Source organism: Schistocerca piceifrons, chromosome 4 (assembly GCF_021461385.2).
Source record: "Schistocerca piceifrons isolate TAMUIC-IGC-003096 chromosome 4, iqSchPice1.1, whole genome shotgun sequence".
NCBI classification, from domain to species: domain Eukaryota; kingdom Metazoa; phylum Arthropoda; class Insecta; order Orthoptera; family Acrididae; genus Schistocerca; species Schistocerca piceifrons.
In genome coordinates this window covers 556,447,498-556,467,655 of record NC_060141.1, presented here as the reverse complement: position 1 = coordinate 556,467,655, position 20,158 = coordinate 556,447,498, and the positions used below count along the sequence as shown (strand labels likewise).

At 39.2% G+C, this 20,158-nt stretch overlaps 2 protein-coding genes across 5 annotated transcripts in view; one reads left to right on the top strand and one right to left on the bottom strand.

The window, feature by feature from the left end:
* LOC124795327 overlaps positions 1 to 16,199 on the bottom strand; it is a 146,944-nt gene extending 130,745 nt beyond the window's left edge. The window contains exons 1-2 of one of the 3 annotated variants that reach the window (XM_047259301.1): positions 16,000 to 16,199; positions 8,247 to 8,277 (exon numbers count right to left, since the gene is read on the bottom strand). The gene's annotated coding sequence lies outside the window, so the exon portion shown is untranslated. Of the gene's footprint in view, positions 1 to 8,246; positions 8,278 to 15,725; positions 15,833 to 15,999 lie in introns of those variants that run through there. The other 2 variants (XM_047259302.1, XM_047259303.1) reach the window with 2 other exon arrangements.
* A 136-nt stretch (positions 16,200 to 16,335) lies between these two features.
* Positions 16,336 to 20,158, top strand: part of LOC124795076 — a 53,308-nt gene continuing 49,485 nt past the window's right edge. The window contains exon 1 of one of the 2 annotated variants that reach the window (XM_047258890.1): positions 16,336 to 16,580. The gene's annotated coding sequence lies outside the window, so the exon portion shown is untranslated. Of the gene's footprint in view, positions 16,581 to 16,617; positions 16,741 to 20,158 lie in introns of those variants that run through there. The other variant, XM_047258888.1, reaches the window with a different exon arrangement.

Sequence of the window (20,158 nt, the reverse complement as noted above, 5' to 3'; positions counted from 1 at the left end):
ACAAAAAAACTTCATGATCACCCTCGTAAAGCACAAGAAGTCCTTTGCAGATGGTCCTTTGTAGCTCTTTATGATCTTCTATTATGCAGCGAGGAAGCCAGTGGTCACACACCTTTAAGTACTCCAACTGGTGGACAGATCTGTCGGCACTACCAACAGAGACATCCAGTTGACCAGTGAGGTGTTTGACTGTGACCTGCAATGACCTCAAATGCGAGTTTCTGCACATTCCAATATTGCAGGAGTCATAGCTGTGTGCGGCCGGCTGGCACGTGGGAGATCGGACAGGTTTGCATAACCTTGTTGGCCAACAACTCACCACACTTTTGTTCACTGGCAGGTCTCTACAGACTTCTGCAAGCACCTCCTAATATCTGCAATGCTCTGGTTTCTGCCAAAAGAAACTCAATGACAGCTTTCTGCTTCGAACCCATCTCCATTACAGGCACCATTTTGAAGGTTACATATAGTGCTGCCACCTATCAGAACTTCATGAAACTGTAGGGGCTCAAATGAGAACTTTAATAAGATGTTGGCAATAAGCTCTCATTGTATGTTGATGATGAACAGAGGGACTGGCATACAATACTGTTTGTTATAACTTCACATACTACACAGTGAAGCAAGACACTACAGGCTTCATACCATTCTTTCTGCTCCATGGTCATGAGGCTGAAACAACAATGGATACCACATTCCCATTTCAACCATATGACACTCAGAATGATTAGGTGAAACTCATCATCACCAGGACCAAAGATGCAAGGCAGCTGATGCTTATATGCATTTTGGGCACCTAGGAGAAAGACCGAGGGCACTACAACACCAAGCACCAAGCAGTGGCATATAGTCCTGGAGACTTGGAATTGGTTTTACACATATGCGCAAAGTGGGACAATTGGAAAAGTTGCTCCTTTGTCACTAGTCGGACATCGCTTATAAAGTTGAGTATTATGGCCCTTCGTCAAGAAGATAAAAGTGCAGAGACATCATACATGTTCCTCATATGAAGCCTTACTACAGTCCAGAGATGCAAATCAATGACAGCAGTTTCTCATTCATGGAAACTAAAGATCTCCTCAGTGATCAAGAAGCTTCAACAGGAGTGGCTATTTCTAATGCTCATCATAGTGAAAAATGATGTGACGACATGACTAAAATTTAAACTCCGCCAGTGCTGCCACACAGAGGACCGTTGGTAACACCTACATCCAAGGTGCTGTAGTTGGTGCCAATAAAAACTTCTGAAACAGTGGGTCACTGTTTCTCCAGGAGAAGGAGCAATGCTAACTGGCAGGCTGCAGGTCACCAGTTCAAACCTGATTATCAGCAGTTGTTTGTTATTTGGTATTAATCACTTCTGGAAGGTTCTCAAAATTTCTAGTGTTTGTAATATTTGTATATTCTGAAATATTTGATGTCTGTATAAGCAGCAATGTTCTCCACGAATTCAGCTCTGTTCTGGCTGTACAATGGTGTTCACAATAAACATGCTTTCAGTGGTGTACTTCATTGATAACCCTGCTTTCATATTTGAACTTGTGAGTCTGTTTACAATGTGACAGTATTTATAACAGTATCAATGTGCAGATATGTGTATACATTCTGGAACTTGCATTTCCAACAAACTAGAGCCTGGATATATAGGAAAACAAGAGCCCCTCAGAAGCATAATGCAGGACCCACCTAGCTACCAATTTTGATTTCATTCCCAGCCAGTATTACCCAGCTGCAGCACCATCAATGACCCAGAGAGTACATGTGGTAGGCCGTGAACACACTACGATCATCCATCTGGAAGCTGCCCAACTGCCTGTGCTTGACTTCCAGGAAGAGCTGGCATAGAAGACCACCTCACAATAGTTGTCCGCATGTGCTACTTTCCAATAGTAACCACCTGATGATGTCGAACAGTTGCCTCAAAGACATATTGTGGGATCTGATCTATGTGATTGAGCAGCAGATGTACGAGCCCTATATTCAACATTAAGTCAAGTTTATACCATATTGCAGAAGTCTCTTTGCGGACCTTAGTTTTCATACACTTATATGCCAACATACAGACTACCTAATAGTACTTGTGGTTAGTAACAAGAGCAAATTCAGGACGAACTGTGCAATTAAAGACCATAATACTAGAAATGAAACTAATTTCTGTATAGGTTATGGGAGCTGGCTAAAGATTCAGAGTGGAGTTTTGTATTTAGGTGCAAAAGCCATTAATCCCAAAATAATTTTTTCTCCTTCTGCAAGGAATTTGGGGATAATTCTGGACCATCATTTACACTGGACTGAACAACAAGGAGTCAGTGTTGCTTTACTTGCTAAAGAAATATAAAAAATTATTTCCTTTCAAGCTTAAAAAGAAGCTCATAGAGACACTAATACTTCCCATACTTGACTATAGTGATGCCATTCTCCAAGTACTTTTATATGAAAGCTCATGCAAGCCAAAACTGTTGACGATGCCTGTGTATGATACATATGTGGCATATATTTCTCTGACCATATCACACCAGTCTACGAGCCGTTATCACAGCTACATGCCAATAAGTGGTAGAATTATTATATTCTATGTTTGCTCTATTGTCTTCTCAACCACTGTGCTCCCTCTTATTTGTCTTCAACCCTTAACTCCACTATCTGGACACACAGCAGAAACACTCATTCTCAAGAAAGTAAAATTGTTTCTGTACCATCACATAGCACTGCCATGTTTTCTAAATCATTCCCTGTATTAGAAATCTGACTGTGGAACAATCTTCCTCAGAACATTAGAGAAATTAAATTCCTTCCAAACTTCAAAAGACTATGTTAATGGACCATCTTCTATCACAATAGCCTTCTCCCCTACATTCTTTGCAGCTCATTCTTTTCAGTCCTCCTCCCCCAGAACTTTTCCTTACCCCTTTTTTGCAGAGTTCTCTGTTTATATTCTGTTCTTTCCTAACAACCATGGTCACTGTCATTTCAATCTTCTCCTGTTCCTTTACCTACTCCACTTCTGATAATACTTAACATGGCTTCAAATGTGCTAAGCTAGTTTATATCACTTTAAATGTCCTTTACTACTACACTACCACCACCACCACCACCACCACCACCACCACCTTCTATTATTATTATTATTATTATTATTATTATTATTATTATTATTATTAATGTCATCATTATCATTGTCATCAGTACTATTAGTATTGCCAAAGTTTTGTAAAATTTTTGGTATGTGTTGCTCCTGGTCAGATGCAAAAGAGGGCCTTAAGGCACTAATCTAGTCAGGCTAAATAAACAGTAAATATACAAATAGATGATTAAATGAATAAAAGCCTATACAGGTTACCCTTCGACAATTAGCAAGAAATTGTAAACCTACAAATATTCCAAAACACAGAAAAGAGAACATTATCAGCAAGAATATTATTTTCAGGATATTTCAGCAGGGGGATATAAATTCAATTTCACATCAAATTTTTAATTTTTGCAGTAAATCTATAGGCGGTTGGTATGTGCTCTGTGAAATCAGTTATATAAATGCTTCATGTGGAGTAGTACATGAAAACAGCAGCCTCTTAGTAACAGGAGAGGAGCAGTGGCTTTATATATTAGTACAAGCAGATTAGCACTGATCATAACTTGTTGACTGTATAGACCTACATTACACATGTAACCTACATGACTGCTTCCACCTGTAAATGTACAACTTGACTCACTCCATATCCTACATGATGGAATTCAAGGAACACATTTATGAATGAAATAATCTTATTATGTTTCTTTTTTTATGCTGAAGCTGATAGAAAAAAACAATGATTTCAGAATGTATCGTATTTAGCTAAAGTGTGATATTAACCCTCCCTTAAGAAATTTTGGCTATGGTGACAGATTGATCAGTAGTGTAGTCCGAGGTCTAGGTTAGGTTCAAAGGCAATAATTTGATTGTAAAATCAACAAATGTGAACGCCAAATAAAAGTTGTGGTAGCAACAGACCTTAAGTGTAGCATAATTTTCACATTTGTACCATATTTAATGCACTTTTCATCATAATAACTGACGCTGCACGATAAATTTTCAAATAACATAGGAGGATTGGAACTTAAATAGTGGCAACTACTTATTCACAACCGATACAAAAGAGTTACATGTTTGCACCTGTTACTGTCCTTCAAAGTAGTCACCAGTGTTGTGTAGAACTCATTGCCAGCAATGTGGAAGGTGTAGTATACCGTTAGCAGAGCCTGTTCTGTTGACGGTGCGAATGGAGCGATTGAAAGTTATGGTGATTCTCATATACGACTGTGATGGTGTTATCCTAATGCATTACTTTTCTCCATGACAGACCACCAATGCGCAGCATTACTGTTCATTTTTGGAGCATCACCTGCGACCAGCTTTGCGAAAGAAGCGGTGACACTTTCTGCGCAACCCACACATCATTTTTCACGACAATGCGCGGGTGCATACAGTGCAAGCTGTGGCTGCTCTGTTCAGTCGATGGGACTGGGAAGTACTGTACCATCCACCATGCTCCCCGGACTTAAGTCCTTGTGACTTTGATTTTATTCTGAAGATGAAGGAACCACTTCGTGGCATTCACTTCAGAGCTGTTCCAGGGATTCAACAGGCAGTAGACCACTCCATTCGCACCATCAACAGAACAGGGTCTGCTAACGGTATACTACGCCTTCCACATCGCTGGCAACAGGTTCTGCACAATGTTGGTGATTAAAAAAATGGCTCTGAGCACTATGGGACTTAACATCTATGGTCATCAGTCCCCTAGAACTTAGAACTACTTAAACCTAACTAACCTAAGGACATCACACAACACGCAGTCATCACGAGGCAGAGAAAATCCCTGACCCCGCCGGGAATCGAACCCGGGAACCCGGGCGTGCGAAGCGAGAAAGCTACCGCACGACCACGAGCTGCGGACTGTTGGTGATTACTTTGAAGGACAGTACTAGGTGCAAACATGTAACTCTTTTGTATCAGTTGTGAATAAATAGTTGCCACTATTTAAGTTCCAAACCTCATACATTTGAGTTGCCAACAAGTGTTTTGATGTATATTAAGTACATATACCCTACATAAAGCACAAGGGCGTCCACTACATACCTTTTATCATCGGATTCATTTTAGACACAAAGGCAACACCTATGACAATAGTAGACCTACAAATATACACTCCTGAAAATGGAAAAAAGAACACATTGACCCCGGTGTGTCAGACCCACCATACTTGCTCCGGACACTGCGAGAGGGCTGTACAAGCAATGATCACACGCACGGCACAGCGGACACACCAGGAACCGCGGTGTTGGCCGTCGAATGGCGTTAGCTGCGCAGCATTTGTGCACCGCCGCCGTCAGTGTCAGCCAGTTTGCCGTGGCATACGGAGCTCCATCGCAGTCTTTAACACTGGTAGCATGCCGCGACAGCGTGGACGTGAACCGTATGTGCAGTTGACGGACTTTGAGCGAGGGCGTATAGTGGGCATGCGGGAGGCCGGGTGGACATACCGCCGAATTGCTCAACACGTGGGGCGTGAGGTCTCCACAGTACATCGATGTTGTCGCCAGTGGTCGGCGGAAGGTGCACATGCCCGTCAACCTGGGACCGGACCGCAGCGACGCACGGATGCACGCCAAGACCGTAGGATCCTACGCAGTGCCGTAGGGGACCGCACCGCCACTTCCCAGCAAATTAGGGACACTGTTGCTCCTGGGGTATCGGCGAGGACCATTCGCAACCGTCTCCATGAAGCTGGGCTACGGTCCCGCACACCGTTAGGCCTTCTTCCGCTTACGCCCCAACATCGTGCAGCCCGCCTCCAGTGGTGTCGCGACAGGCATGAATGGAGGGACGAATGGAGACGTGTCGTCTTCAGCGATGAGAGTCGCTTCTGCCTTGGTGCCAATGATGGTCGTATGCGTGTTTGGCGCCGTGCAGGTGAGCGCCACAATCAGGACTGCATACGACCGAGGCACACAGGGCCAACACCCGGCATCATGGTGTGGGGAGCGATCTCCTACACTGGCCGTACACCACTGGTGATCGTCGAGGGGACACTGAATGGTGCACGGTACATCCAAACCGTCATCGAACCCATCGTTCTACCATTCCTAGACCGGCAAGGGAACTTGCTGTTCCAACAGGACAATGCATGTCCGCATGTATCCCGTGCCACCCAACGTGCTCTAGAAGGTGTAAGTCAACTACCCTGGCCAGCAAGATCTCCGGATCTGTCCCCCATTGATCATGTTTGGGACTGGATGAAGCGTCGTCTCACGCGGTCTGCACGTCCAGCACGAACGCTGGTCCAACTGAGGCGCCAGGTGGAAATGGCATGGCAAGCCGTTCCACAGGACTACATCCAGCATCTCTACGATCGTCTCCATGGGAGAATAGCAGCCTGCATTGCTGCGAAAGGTGGATATACACTGTACTAGTGCCGACATTGTGCATGCTCTGTTGCCTGTGTCTATGTGCCTGTGGTTCTGTCAGTGTGATCATGTGATGTATCTGACCCCAGGAATGTGTCAATAAAGTTTCCCCTTCCTAGGACAATGAATTCACGGTGTTCTTATTTCAATTTCCAGGAGTGTATATACACGGTAACTCAGCAGAATATGAAGGACTGAAAGATTTTATGATGAGATGAAAGAAATTCTTCAAATGATCAAATTAGACAAAAATGTAATTGTGACTGGTAACACTTAATTTAAGAATAATGAAAGGTTGTATATGATGAAGAGGTCTGGAGATGATGGAAGGTTTCAGATAGATTATATAATGGCATGGCAGAGACTTTGAAAACACATTTTTAACTGCAAAACATTTCTAGGGTTAGATGTGGTATCTGGTCAATTTACTAGTTATGAACCAGAGATTAAAACTGAAGAAATTGCAGAAATGTAGGAAATTAAGGAGAGAAATGTAGAAAAATTGGGATATGGGACTTGGATAAATCGAAGTAACCAGAGATTGTTAAGAGTTTCAAAGGGAGCATTAGGCAATGACTGGCTATTTCAGGTGACAGAAATACAATAGAAGAGGAATGAGTGGCTTTCAGAAATGAAACAGATAAGGCAGTAGAGGATTAAATAGGCAAAAAGATATTGTCCACTAGAAATCATCTGATAAAACACAAGGTATTTAATGTAACTGACAAAAGCAGAACATATAAAGATGCTGAAAATGAAGCATCCAAAAGCGAATACATACATCTAAAAAATGAGTGTGATAGAAAGTGAAAAATGGCAAAACAGGAACTGCTAAAGGAAAGAAGTACAGTCGTCTAAGCATGTATGACTACGGGAAAGAGATGCTACCAACAAGAAAATTAAAGAGACCTTTTGGGAAAGGAGATGTAGCTATACGAATATCAGAAGTTCTGACGGCAAGCCAGAAATTAGTAAAGAAGGGAAAGGTGACAAGTGAAAGTAATAAATAGAATGGTTATACAAGAGAAATGAACTTAAAGACTAATATAGAAAGGGAAGAGAAAGTAAATAAAGAATGAGATGGGTGATAATAGTACTGCAAGAATACTGAATGACCCAAATTGAAGCACAGCCCCTGGAGTAGATGACATTCCCTCTACTGAGATACTTGGGAGAGCCAGCCATGACAAAAATATTGCACCTGATATACAAGATACACAAGACAGGGAAAATACCCTTGAGCTTCAATCAAGTGTAATAATTCCAATTCCAAAGGGAGCAAGTGCTGACAGGTGTGAATGCTACCAAACTATTACTTTATTATGCCCACAGTTGTAAAATTGTGACACAGATTATATACAGAAGAACAGGAACACTAGTAGAAGCAGACCTCAGGACAGATCTGTTTGGATTCTGGAGAATTTGAGAAAAAGACTAGGCAGTACTGGGCCTATGACTTACTTCAGAAGATGTGTTAAGGAAATGCAAATCTATGCTTGTAGCATTTATCGATTTAAAGAAAGGAAAGTTATTGACAATGTTGAATGGATTACACTTTTGGACATAGCAGGGATAAAATACGGGATGTGAAAGGTCATTTACAACGTGTACAGAACCCAGACTGCAGTTATAAGGGTTGAAGGACATGAAATGAAGCAGTAATTGAGAATGGAATAAGATATGGTTGTATCCTATCCCCAGTCTTACTCTGTACGTTGAACACACAATAAGGAAAACAAAGGAGAAATTTTGGAAATGAGAATTAAGATTCAGGGAGAAGAAATAAAATTTTTGAGGCTTACCAAGGAGGTGGCAAAATACTTGGAACAGCACCTGAAAGAGATGAATAATGTCTTGAAAGTGATTATATGATGAACAACAACAAAAGTAAAACAAGGGCAATGAAATGTAATCAGATTAAATCAGTTGATGCCGAAGGAATTAGGTTAGGAGAATGAAACATTAAAAGGAGTAGGTGAGTAGTGTTATTTGTCCAACAAAATAAGTCAAAGTGGCTAAATTACGGAGGAATATAAATTCTGGCTAGCTCTTAACATTTGTATCAGATAGATCTTGGTTTTACCAGTATGTATACACCCAATAGTGGTCTATGTAAAATTAAAATGCTCTGTTTCAGGTATTAGATAGTAAGAGTAGTATAGGAAGAGTAGCAGGGGCTTTCTTTTTTTTTCAAACTAAATGTCCAGTAATTATTCCTGTTTAACAATATCTTGTTATATATTGACATATCAAGTAAAATGTTTGATTTTTTTCAAAAATAAATCATACTGATTTCAACAACATATGCCATACATTTTAATGTCATGATGCCGCAAGATTACAGTGGAAAACCCAGGATGGAATGTAACACTATTAGAGAAGTAAAGTTGCTACTCACCATATAGCGGAGATGCTGAGTCACGATAGGCACAACAAAAAGATTCAAACAATTATAGCTATTAAGGCCTTTGTCAGCAATTGCTGACAAAGGCCTTAATGGCTGAAAGCTATAATTGTGTGAATCATTTGTTGTGCCTATCGCGACTCAACATCTTTGCTATATGGTGAGTAGCAACTTTCCTTCTCTAATAAATTACTCTTGTCTTGGTTGACAATAATTCTTTTTATTTTTTTACTTCTTTGGATAAGTTTTGCTCTTAGTATCATCAGATCTGTGGTATAAAATATTCCATGAAAAAATATGGAAAACAATTTTCTGTACAATGATGCAATTTGCAAAATACCACCTAAAATTAGTTGGAGGAACAATTGTTTGTACACGAAGCATTGAGTTCTGTTATATACTTCAGCTGCTACATAGTATCTAGCCATCAGCAAACGGCGGCCAAATTGGCTCACACCATCCAGCATGTAACAAAATTAATGTCTTTTGCCACAAGATGGCATCAGAGGCAACATCTGTACCAGACTAAAAATTGAACAGATTATCATAACGCAATTTTTACAGATTAGAAACTGCTGAGTAACTTATATGTCATTGGTAGTTTAGTGATGACCATCACTGTTGTGCTTTAACATAACCCCACAAGAACGACAAATAGGATGGAAAAATGTATCAAAATAATTAATTTTTGAAAATATAATGTAACTGGATAGATAACAAAACTTATCCATGAGATGGTAATAAGAGAAAACACATATAAAAATACTGGAATTTGCAAGCTTTCAGAGCCAGTGGTTCCTTCTTCTGGCACAAGGGTTGAGGGGGAAGGATGAGAGATGAAGGAAAAGAACTGCTGAGGTGCAGGAAATGGGGACAGTTTGGAAAAGTCGCCCAAAAGTCTTTCCTTCTCATTCCATCTGCTAAGTCTCCTCTGACATGGGATTCTGGATAACTTATCCAAACTCTCTCCATTTTCTACACCTCATCAGTCCTTTTCCTTCACCCCTCTTCCTTCTCCTATAGCCCTTCTTCCAGGAGGAGGAGGAGCCACTGGCTCCGAAAGCTTGCAAATTTCAATATCTTTACATGTGTGTTCTCCTGTTACCATTTGGTGAGTATTTTTTCTATCTGCCTAGTTACATTATTCTTTCAAAAACAGAACAGAAAGTCTTATAGACAATATACTTTCAAATGTGAACAACACAGATCTAGAAACTATTAATACTGACTTAGGGCTATCCAATTATAATGCCATCATCCTTAAAATTCCAGCTACACCAGTGAAAGAAAGGAACGTACTTCTTTAACATTATGAAAAGGATAGATTGCACTCTCCATAAAGATGACATATTGAATTGTGGATAGGCACAAAAAAAGACTATTACACACAATCTTTCTGGATGGAGTGGCCAGAGATAACAGTCGTGTGTGAGGTATGCTTGTTCATGTGAATGTGGGCATGTTTTTGTTTTCTGGAGAAGGATTTGGCTGAAAGCTTATATGTAACAGTCTTTTAGTCATGCTAATCTGTAACTCTATGTGTCATCTTTATGGTCAATAGCAAGTTATCCTTTTCATAACATTTTGATATTCTGTGGAAAATTTTGCTAATTTTGTTGGTAGTCTCAGTAATGAATTTGGGTTAGAAGTGCTTTCACACTCACGTACTAATAGTGCTTTCTCCTCAAAACTCATGTCCAATTTTGAAATGTGTTTGCCTAAAATATTGATTGCAGTCCGTTCATGTCAGATCACTAAATCTAGTTCTGGGACTGTGTCAGGGATTAAGATTTCCTGAAGGACTTTAAAAATGCTTAGTTCTCAATTGAACACATCCACAGATCCTCAGTTTATAGAACATTTAAAGACTTGAGAGAAAATATACCGACAGGTAATTGCAAAGGCAACGCTACATAGACATGATGACATCATAAGATTATTGGGCAAAAAATCAAAATCTGCATGGGACATTGTAAAAAGTGAAACAGGGAAGATATATGAAGAATGGGAAATAACAATTACAAATACTGATTATGTCAATATTGGCAAAAAAGACTTGCCAAATTACATAAATGATTACTTTATAAATGCTTCTCAAAAACTTGGTTTAGATTTCACAAATCAGGATAAACTTGGGTTGTGCACATCAGCATACAGCATGTGCTTAGTTCCAACTAATGAACATGAAGCAGTGAAGGTGATTAAAAGCCTCAAATGCATAATATCAGCGGGTGTAGATGTGCTAGTGTCACTTATAATCTGTACTGCTTCACAAATCAAAGCTGTTCGCTCACATTCTGAATTTATCATTCACTGACAGGGGGTTCCCCCAAAGATTAAAAATATCAAAAGTGATAGACCTACCTTTCTTCAAGAGTGGGAATAGACATAAAGTTGAAAATTACCAACTCCTCTCAGTACTCTGTAAAGCAACTGCCAGATTTTTGAAACAATGAATTGCCCAGTACTTAGACGTCTACAGCCTACTGAATAACAATCAGCATGGCTTTCGAAGAGGTAGAAGTACAGCAACAGTGATATATGATTACACTGATGAATTGGTTACAAGTATGGATTACAACAATAGTGTTGTAGGAGTTAATTTACATCTTTTGAAAGCTTTTGATATGGTTTGTCATGAAATTCTTTTGCACGAGTTGGAAGTAATGGAAATAAAAGGCATATGGGCAGTCATTTTTCCCTTGTTCTGTTTGGGAGTGGAACAGGGAGAGAAGATGCTAGTTGTGGTACGAGGTACCCTCTGCCACGCACCGTATGGTCGATTGCGGAATATGTATGTAGATGTAGAATAGAAAACAAGTAGTATCAATCATATTTGCAAAATAGATCATAAGTTGTGGAGCTCACATCAGCTCATGCTAATCACAAAATCAGATTATTACGTGATGCAAGGAACGTCAAAATAGGCATACTCCAGGTTGGTGTGTTAGGCCTCCTCCTGTTCCTTATTTATATAAATGACACACACCTCAGAAACTGCAACCATGATAATTCTGTTTGCAGATGAGACTAGTGCGGTAGTAAGTGATATTAAGGACTCTCTGTCCAATACAACCGGTCAAGTCCTCAAGTTATTGCAGTCTTCGTTTTACGCCAATAGGCTGAGCCTTAATATAAAGAAAATGAACTATAATTATATTATTTGGATAGATCAGTCAAAACCAATATCACCATCTGGTACTGGGCAGAAATGAGTTAAAAGGGTATGATGGAAAATATGTTTTGGAATGTACGTTGACCAAGACTTAAACTGGAAAAACCATGTAACTAAACTCTTCCAGCAACTCAGTTCTGTGTGTTCTGCTCTGAGAATTATTTCTAAAGTTTGCTTTTCAGATGGTGCTAGAATTATTTATTATAGTTATTCATAGTCCTTTGTGGCTTATGGAATGGTTTTCTGGAGTTAGATTAATAGTCGATTAAATCAAATTTTTACATTACAGAAAAAGGGTATTCAATTCTTGCCAAATAGCTCTGCTAGGGTTTACTGCGAGCCCCTATTTAAAAAGTCATGTTTGATTACTGTATACGCTCCTTGTACTTATACAAATGTGTCTTGAGGACAAGAGCCAGACTCTCTGACCTGCAAACCAATTCCTCTACATATATACTCTGCAAACCACAGTGAAATGCATGGCAGAGTGTACATCCAATTGCACAAGTTATTAGAGTTTGTTTCCTTTCCAGTCACATATGGAGCGCAGGCAGCATTATTACTAAATGCCTCTGTGTATGTGCCATAATTATTGTAATCTTGTCCTCATGGTCCCTATGAGAAAAATATATAGAGGTTGTAGTGTATTCCTAGTCATCAATTGAAGATGATTCTTGAAACTTTGTATGTATGCTTTCTCGAGAGAGATTACATCTGTCATCAAAAATCTTCCTGCAGTTTCTTCAGCATCTCTGTGACACTCTTCCATGGGTTAGACAAACCTATATACATTCAGTATTCCAGAATAATCGTATCTTCTAGTACAGGTCCTACACACTTGTGCAACATTCTAGAATGGGTCGCACAAGTTATTTGTAAGGTATTTCCTTTGTAGACTGTCTCCATTCCCCAGTATTCTACCAATGAACCAAAGTCTACCACCTACTATACCCATGAATGAGCCTAAGTGATCATTCCATATAATATACCTACAAAGTGTTACACCCAGGTATTTGAGAGTTAGCCGATTCCAACACTGACTTATTGATATTATTGTCATAGGATACTGAGTGTTTTTGTTTGTGAAGAGCACAGTTTTAGATTTCTGAACATTTAAAGCAAGTTAACAATTTTTGCACCACTTTGAAATCTTAGCAAGATCTGACTCAATACTTATGCTGCTTCGTTTGGACAGTACTTCATTATAGATAACAGTATCATCTGCAAAAAGTCAAGTTTATTATTAATATTGTCTGCAAGATCATTAATATACAATACAAGGGTCTCAACACACTTCCTTCCTTCTAAGATAACCTGCTGTGCCCTACCTACCAAAAAATCCTGTCTGTCATAAATTTCACATGAATATGATCATACTTTTGACAATAAGCATAGATGTGGTAGCGAGTCAAATGCTTTTCAGAAATCAAGAAATTCTGCATCTATCTGACTGCCTTAGTATAAAGCTTTTGTGCAAGAAAGGTGAGAGTTGAGTTTCACATCATCGATGTCTTCAGAATCCATGATGGGTGGCACAGAGGAAGTTGTTCTGTCTGAGATACCTCCTCACTATGTTTGATATCAGAATATGTCCCTTGTAGTTTTGTGGTTATTACCCTTATTGTAAATGGGTGCAACCTCTTCTTTCTTCCAGCAATTGGACACAATTACTGCAGTTATAACACTCACATATCCCTCCATATAGTACAAGCTAGAATAGATTGAACTGAAATACACGTGAACCACTTTAATGTCATTCTTTAAAATGCACTGCCAATATACATAAAGAGATTGGAGATAGAAGTGGCTTTTAGAGCAGTGTTAAAATCATTTCTTGTTGAGAGGTGTTTCAACAACGTAAATGACTATGTTAGCTTACAGGAATACTACGCTCTCACTTGTGGAGTTCTTTTGATTCTATTAACTGATGTACCACCTATGCTGTGTTTTCATTGCAAAGATTGTTTGTTTTCTGTCTCTCCCATTTCAGATGCAGTGTAATACATGCCCTCAGAGATGGGATGTGATGCTAGCATAGTTGGTATGGATATAGTGTTGGCACGTTTCCATGTGTTCATGCATTATACTTTTCAATGGCACTGTAAAATGTGTTCATGTGTTTTTATTTTTTCAGGGGTGTTTTATATTGATGTTTCATGATTTAGCTACATCACTGATTTACTTATTATGCATGTTAGTACTTTTCAGCAGAGTTGTTTAACGTGTTTTCATTTTTTAAGCATTGCTTTTATTTTCAAAATTTCTTGTTCACTGTTTTACTTCTTGTGCTTGTTGCAATCACAATGTAGTCTTTGTATTTGTGATTCCCCTTCCAATGATTTATCGAGTGAGGTGGCTACACCAGTCTTAAAGTAGAGGACTTGCATTCGGGAGGCGGGGTTTATTTCTCTGCCAGCCATCCTGACTTGGGTTCTCCATATACCATCTTACTTTGTTAATGTTTCATATACATATATATTACTTCTGTAATGTATCTGACATGTTCAATGTTATTGTACTAAATGGTCTATGGATGAATAAATAAAATTAACAAGCACATGTAATGAATATGTGCATTACAATAAAACCATGGTAATCAACAGTAATACAAAAAGTCTATTGGATAGAACATTACGAAAATATGCCTCTTCTATGGAACAAAGCAAAAGTTGCCCTGCGACTACATGATAATTTATGTTTAGCACTGACAATGGTACAATGAAAGAAAAAACACCTTATTTACAGGTTACCATCATAAAGGTTCCTGTTGCCTCACTATTTGGCTAACAATATAGACTGTTTTAATAAAGGTTCCTTCTTTTTTTATCGAATATTACTAAATTTGTATATCTTGACGTCTTAGGGGGAACACTGTATTTTTTAAATATCTGATATCAATGACAGCTACATAATCCATACAGATTAATATGTACATGTCTATGTATCTCTTGAAAAATGTGATTCATTATTTAAATACTGTAGAATACATAACAATGACTTGCAAATTGAGTGTAATTAGGTGTTCACAAGTCATACACATTCTGTGGTCCGGTGCAGATGATGTCTCTGATGCCATCTTTGGCAAAAGATGTTTAATTTGTGATATGCCTAATTGTATGAACCACCTTGAACACTCATGTTAAGAAAGAAAATTTATAACTGACTTGATACTGTGTATCCCACCTTGGATACTCAAGTTAAGAAAGAAAATTTATAACTGACTTGATACTGTGCATCCATCAAGGTGTGTAACTGAACTCATTGCATCATGTACAGGCAACTGTTTCCCACCTAGTCTTACATTACGTTTTGCATATTGTGTCATTGTACACAAAATCGTTTTCAATCATTTCTCATGTAATATTTTGTATCACAGAGCTGATGATGCTGAGAGTAAAACGCATCGCAAGGAGTAAAACAAATACTGGTGACCAAAACAAGAGTAATTTAATTAGTACCAAACATGATCGCAGATTCTCTAAGTGATATCACGTCTCAAATATAATATAGTTCTCACGACATCATATGGGGTGGGGGAGAAAGGGAGGAGAGTGTGCACATCATACATATTAATATATTTACCACACAGGACAATGAAATACTCTTTCTAACGATAGCAGAAATGAACTTGACTCAAATGTAAAACTTTCGCGAGAACTATACGGCAATGTCAACAGACAAAGATTTAGTACACAAAAGCACCTGGTGTTGCACATTCGTTCTGTCTTGTTGCCACACAGTAAGGAAATTATAATTCCTTCGCTATTGTAAAAAATGGGAATTTTTTTCCTCCATACATCAAACTGCTGGCACGAATCCACAAAATGATATTTGCCTCCGTCCTACGTCCTCAGTGAAAAATACGTAATATCTGTGTTAAGCTTTAGACTGCTATTTTAGACCTACTACGCGTTTAATCAAACTAAACAACGCGTATATTGTCTTTGTGAAACAGGACGTTAGGAATAGCAATAACCTTGCATGCAGATGCCTCGCGCTCACTGGCTGAGAAAGACAAGTCTCCGCTGGTTTAACTGTTCAATCAATCTTGTGAAAGTACCACCTGACAGTTATATCTCCGAATTAAACGAATCCTTGAAATGTAGGCAAAACATGACAAGATTGCATTGCTTTTGTTTTCCTTGACAGTACAGCAAGGAGGTTATGACAACCACCTTACAGTACAGTCACAATTCACTAACTACTTTGTGCAGAGATATTAATGAGGGAACGCAAATCAAAGATAGTAAGTTTTCATTCGGTGTACGTTTTAATTGTAAACAGACGATGTCATATCCCGGTTTGTAGCGAAAGAAAACAAAAGTCTGAAATGAATTGAACTTAATTAATAAATAAATTTTTAGCAGTCAACTGTGTTTTGCAATCTGATTACAATAATTTTGATCTGAAAACATATGAATGTATGCCCTAAACAGTATGTACTACGAAGAAATAATATTACCTTGTTATGTGTGCCAGTACATTTATTTGTAGTGGCTAAAAAGTTTGTGTGATAGAAGCCAATAAAAAGGAAAATAATAAGAAAAAGCATCTAAGGTAATGTATTGTGTCGATGTATTATTCAGCTAATGTGATGAACGGTGAGCAAATGAATACCTCAGATTGTCATTTTTTAAAGTACTTATAACTGCGCATTACAGAGTAAAAGGAAGAGTACAGAGTGTGAAAATGTGAATATTCTCGCAGAAACTTAAAAGTAAGCGTGAAATAATTTATCGTAGACTTTCGATAATATTATCAACGACCAACAATCTACAGAAATGACCTCGAAAATTAACTTTCAGATGCCTTGTACCGGTACATGTGTTACAAATCAATCACGCTTAGAAATACTAATAATTTCAGTTCCCCTTGCATCATTCTGCAGAATCAACTGGGGTTTCATAAATATATGAGCCCATTATGCAAGATTTTTCCGTTTATAGTCAGTAAATATACAACGTGCACTTTGCTTGGAACATTGACAAACGGTAGGATTGCGGCAAATACAGCTGTCAACCCAGAAATTTGTTTTAACACCAAAGTACCAGGAATGAGGTCAACTGAACCTACCTATACCGGGTGTCTTCTGCGAATCGTAATGTAATGCCGATGTGGCGTTTGGCGTCATAGACACACAAACAGAGAAACGAGCGCAGAAACAATTTTTTCTCCTCTGTTAGCTTTTGGAATGTAGATTGTTGTGACGGACTGATCTATTGCGAATCCTGGATTAGTTTGGAAGGTGACGTAATGAGAGACTGATTTGTAGTGAACCCCAAAGTCTTGGTCGGTTTGACGTTTTGGTTTTGAGTTGTATCAAATACTACAGGTAGATCTAATCCAGACACGATCCAATTTGACTGAGGTATCCTCATGCCTTCATTCATTCATGAACCGATTTCGCTAACCAGCCATAAGGGAACTTCTAGGTCTAACGTGGAAACCAAACAAAGGTATAACTTGCTGGCTTTTACACACACATTGTGAAAAGTGTAAAAACTAAAATAAAAAAATTATGGAGCTGTAAATACTGCAATGTATCCTTTTCGTATGGTTTTTTCTCTAATTGAAGTTGAAATTTTGTACATACGGTTCTGTTTGTACTGGTACTGTGTATCAGTCTTTACGAAACTAAAATTAGAGATATTTTTTATTTATGCTAGGATCGTTCCACAATGATACAGGACTTGTTGTGGTAATACAATAAACTTGTTAGCACAATATACACAGAACACGTAAGTATGCTCTATAAGGATAGGACAGATGGTCAGCCATGACCATGGCAAAGAAACTATTTTGGAATATACTTGAACTGATGTAAGAGAACCACAGAAGACTCAGATCAGGACGGCCAGACAGTGTGAACCCCATTATTTCGCATATGAGGTCATTGTCATAACAGCTGCACCACCTCTTTTGATTGGTACCTGCTATGAAATGTTCTTTGATTTACACAGAGTTTGCTTCTGATAATTTACAACATGAAACATAGTCAACAATGATGTGCTGAAATACACTTTAGTTACAGAAGCTGGGAAATGGTGAAACAGGTAAAATAGTTTGCCCATAGTTTGAACGTCTGAGGTCCAGGAAAGTGAGACTTGGATTGTAAAGCTTGGAAAAGCAATGTGTGTGCCAGGTGTGATGATGGCTCATTTTTTTAAATCAATTACTCCCACTTTACTAGTATAACATTTTTTTATCAGCTACTGGTATTTGATCAGTAGCAATGAATAATTATATCAATATGCACTAAACAGAAAACTTTACATAGAAATATAGTTTTGACAGTGGCTTTCAGAATGGAAGACAATTCACTCACAATGAATAAAACTTTATGCCAACAATGGACTAATTGTCTCAAATTAGGTGTACCTTTGCACAGGGCTATGAAATTTGTTTCACTGAATTAGTGATGCTTAGGAATATGATTTACAAGATTAGCAGTGTGACATAGAAAGTGTCACATATGCCAGGAAAGTACACCAATTCCAGTTAACAAAATAATTAGACCTAAAGAAGATATGAGCAAGTGCATCAATAATTGTAAGCAGTAGTAATGAGGAGGGGTTTTCAAATAGAGGAAAAAAAGTTCTTATGTGACAAAACTGTGCTAGTAACGGAACACTTTCTGCCTCTGGGGTTAAATTATCAACTAGCGCAATGCACCAAATAGATTTGCTTAACCCTCTGACCGCAGGAAATTTTCCAATATTTCAGAGCACAGAAAAAGATTTGATGGGAAAATAGCAGCCTACGATATTCCAGAGCAACAGCAAAGTATTTGGAAGGAAAACGGTGATTTCCGATGTGCTGTAAAGGCGAAAGGTACACCAATGTAAAGGTGAAAGAGAGGCTGTCTGGGTGTAGGCTGGGTTCTCTGTTGAATAGGGGATGTGGGCAGTAGCAGCGGTGGGTCCTGCTAAAGATACTACTCTTTATTAGGTCTTCACTAATTCATACAGTTTAGGCACTCTTCTGATTGTGCTCCATTCTCTGGTATAGTCCAGAGTTCCTTCATAACATTCCCATGTTGTAGCTGTGAGTGTTGACGTATGGCCGGCAGTGTGCACACGCTGCTCGGGAGACAGAGTGCTGCACTAGTGTCTCCGGTATCCGAGGCGAGTTGGGATAGCAAGATGCGACCTTGCTACAGTCACATGCAGCCACTAGGTCCTCTCTAATTCTCTAATGCAGAAGGTTGTGTCGTTCCAGTGACACAACGATGGCAGTGCCCGGAGTCAAAATCTGAACCAATAATGAGGATTAAGGGCAGGTGGATGGCATGCTGTTGCCTGCCCAGGCAGATAGGCAGTGGTCCCTCCTTCATGGATCAGTGGTGGCAGAGCTCACAGCAAGGAATCCTGACTGACACAGCAGTTGTCGGGTGTGGCCCTGCTATTCCCAAAAGTCGTACTTGGCTGGGCCAGTGTTTAAATGCCGGTTCCTGGCAGTGAATTTGCGGAAAGGCTGAATTTGGCCATGGCAAACCATCTGGAACAGGACAATGACTGGGGTCTGGCATAATTGTCGATGACCCGGAAGTCAGTCAAGCCGGAGTAGCTTCTTGAAGGTTGACCCAGGGCGTTGACTCCCGGGACAATGTCATGGAAGTCTTGCTGCTGCTGCTGCTGCTGCTGCTGCTGCTGGGGGACACTAATGAAGCAGGTGTGACAGCTGGCTGTTGCCGATGTCCATCGCTTGTGGCCTGATTTCGGCACTTGTGTTCCGATGACAAGGGAGCTGATCACGCAGTTCAGTGACCAACATCTGTTGTCTGGTTGCGGCCTCGTTGCAGTTCTGGGCTCTGATTTCTGCTCCTAGTTGTCCTACAGTTTTTTCCTGGTACAATCTCCTCCCCTTTGCAAAGAAACTTCACCCTCGACTTTTACTGAAGTGAAAAGACTAGATAATTTACAGTTTTATATTTCATATTTAGAGTCTCCGCTCATGGTAGCTCATGGGGCATTATTTGCCTTTACTAGCAACCACTGAGTCCATCTGTTCTCATTTGCACATTGGCTACATTAGTTCACTAATCTATCTGAACTTACATCCTCAAAATACGTCAATATACTTAGGTGATACCTATAATTCTAACTTCTCCAATACATCACAATAAACCTCAATAA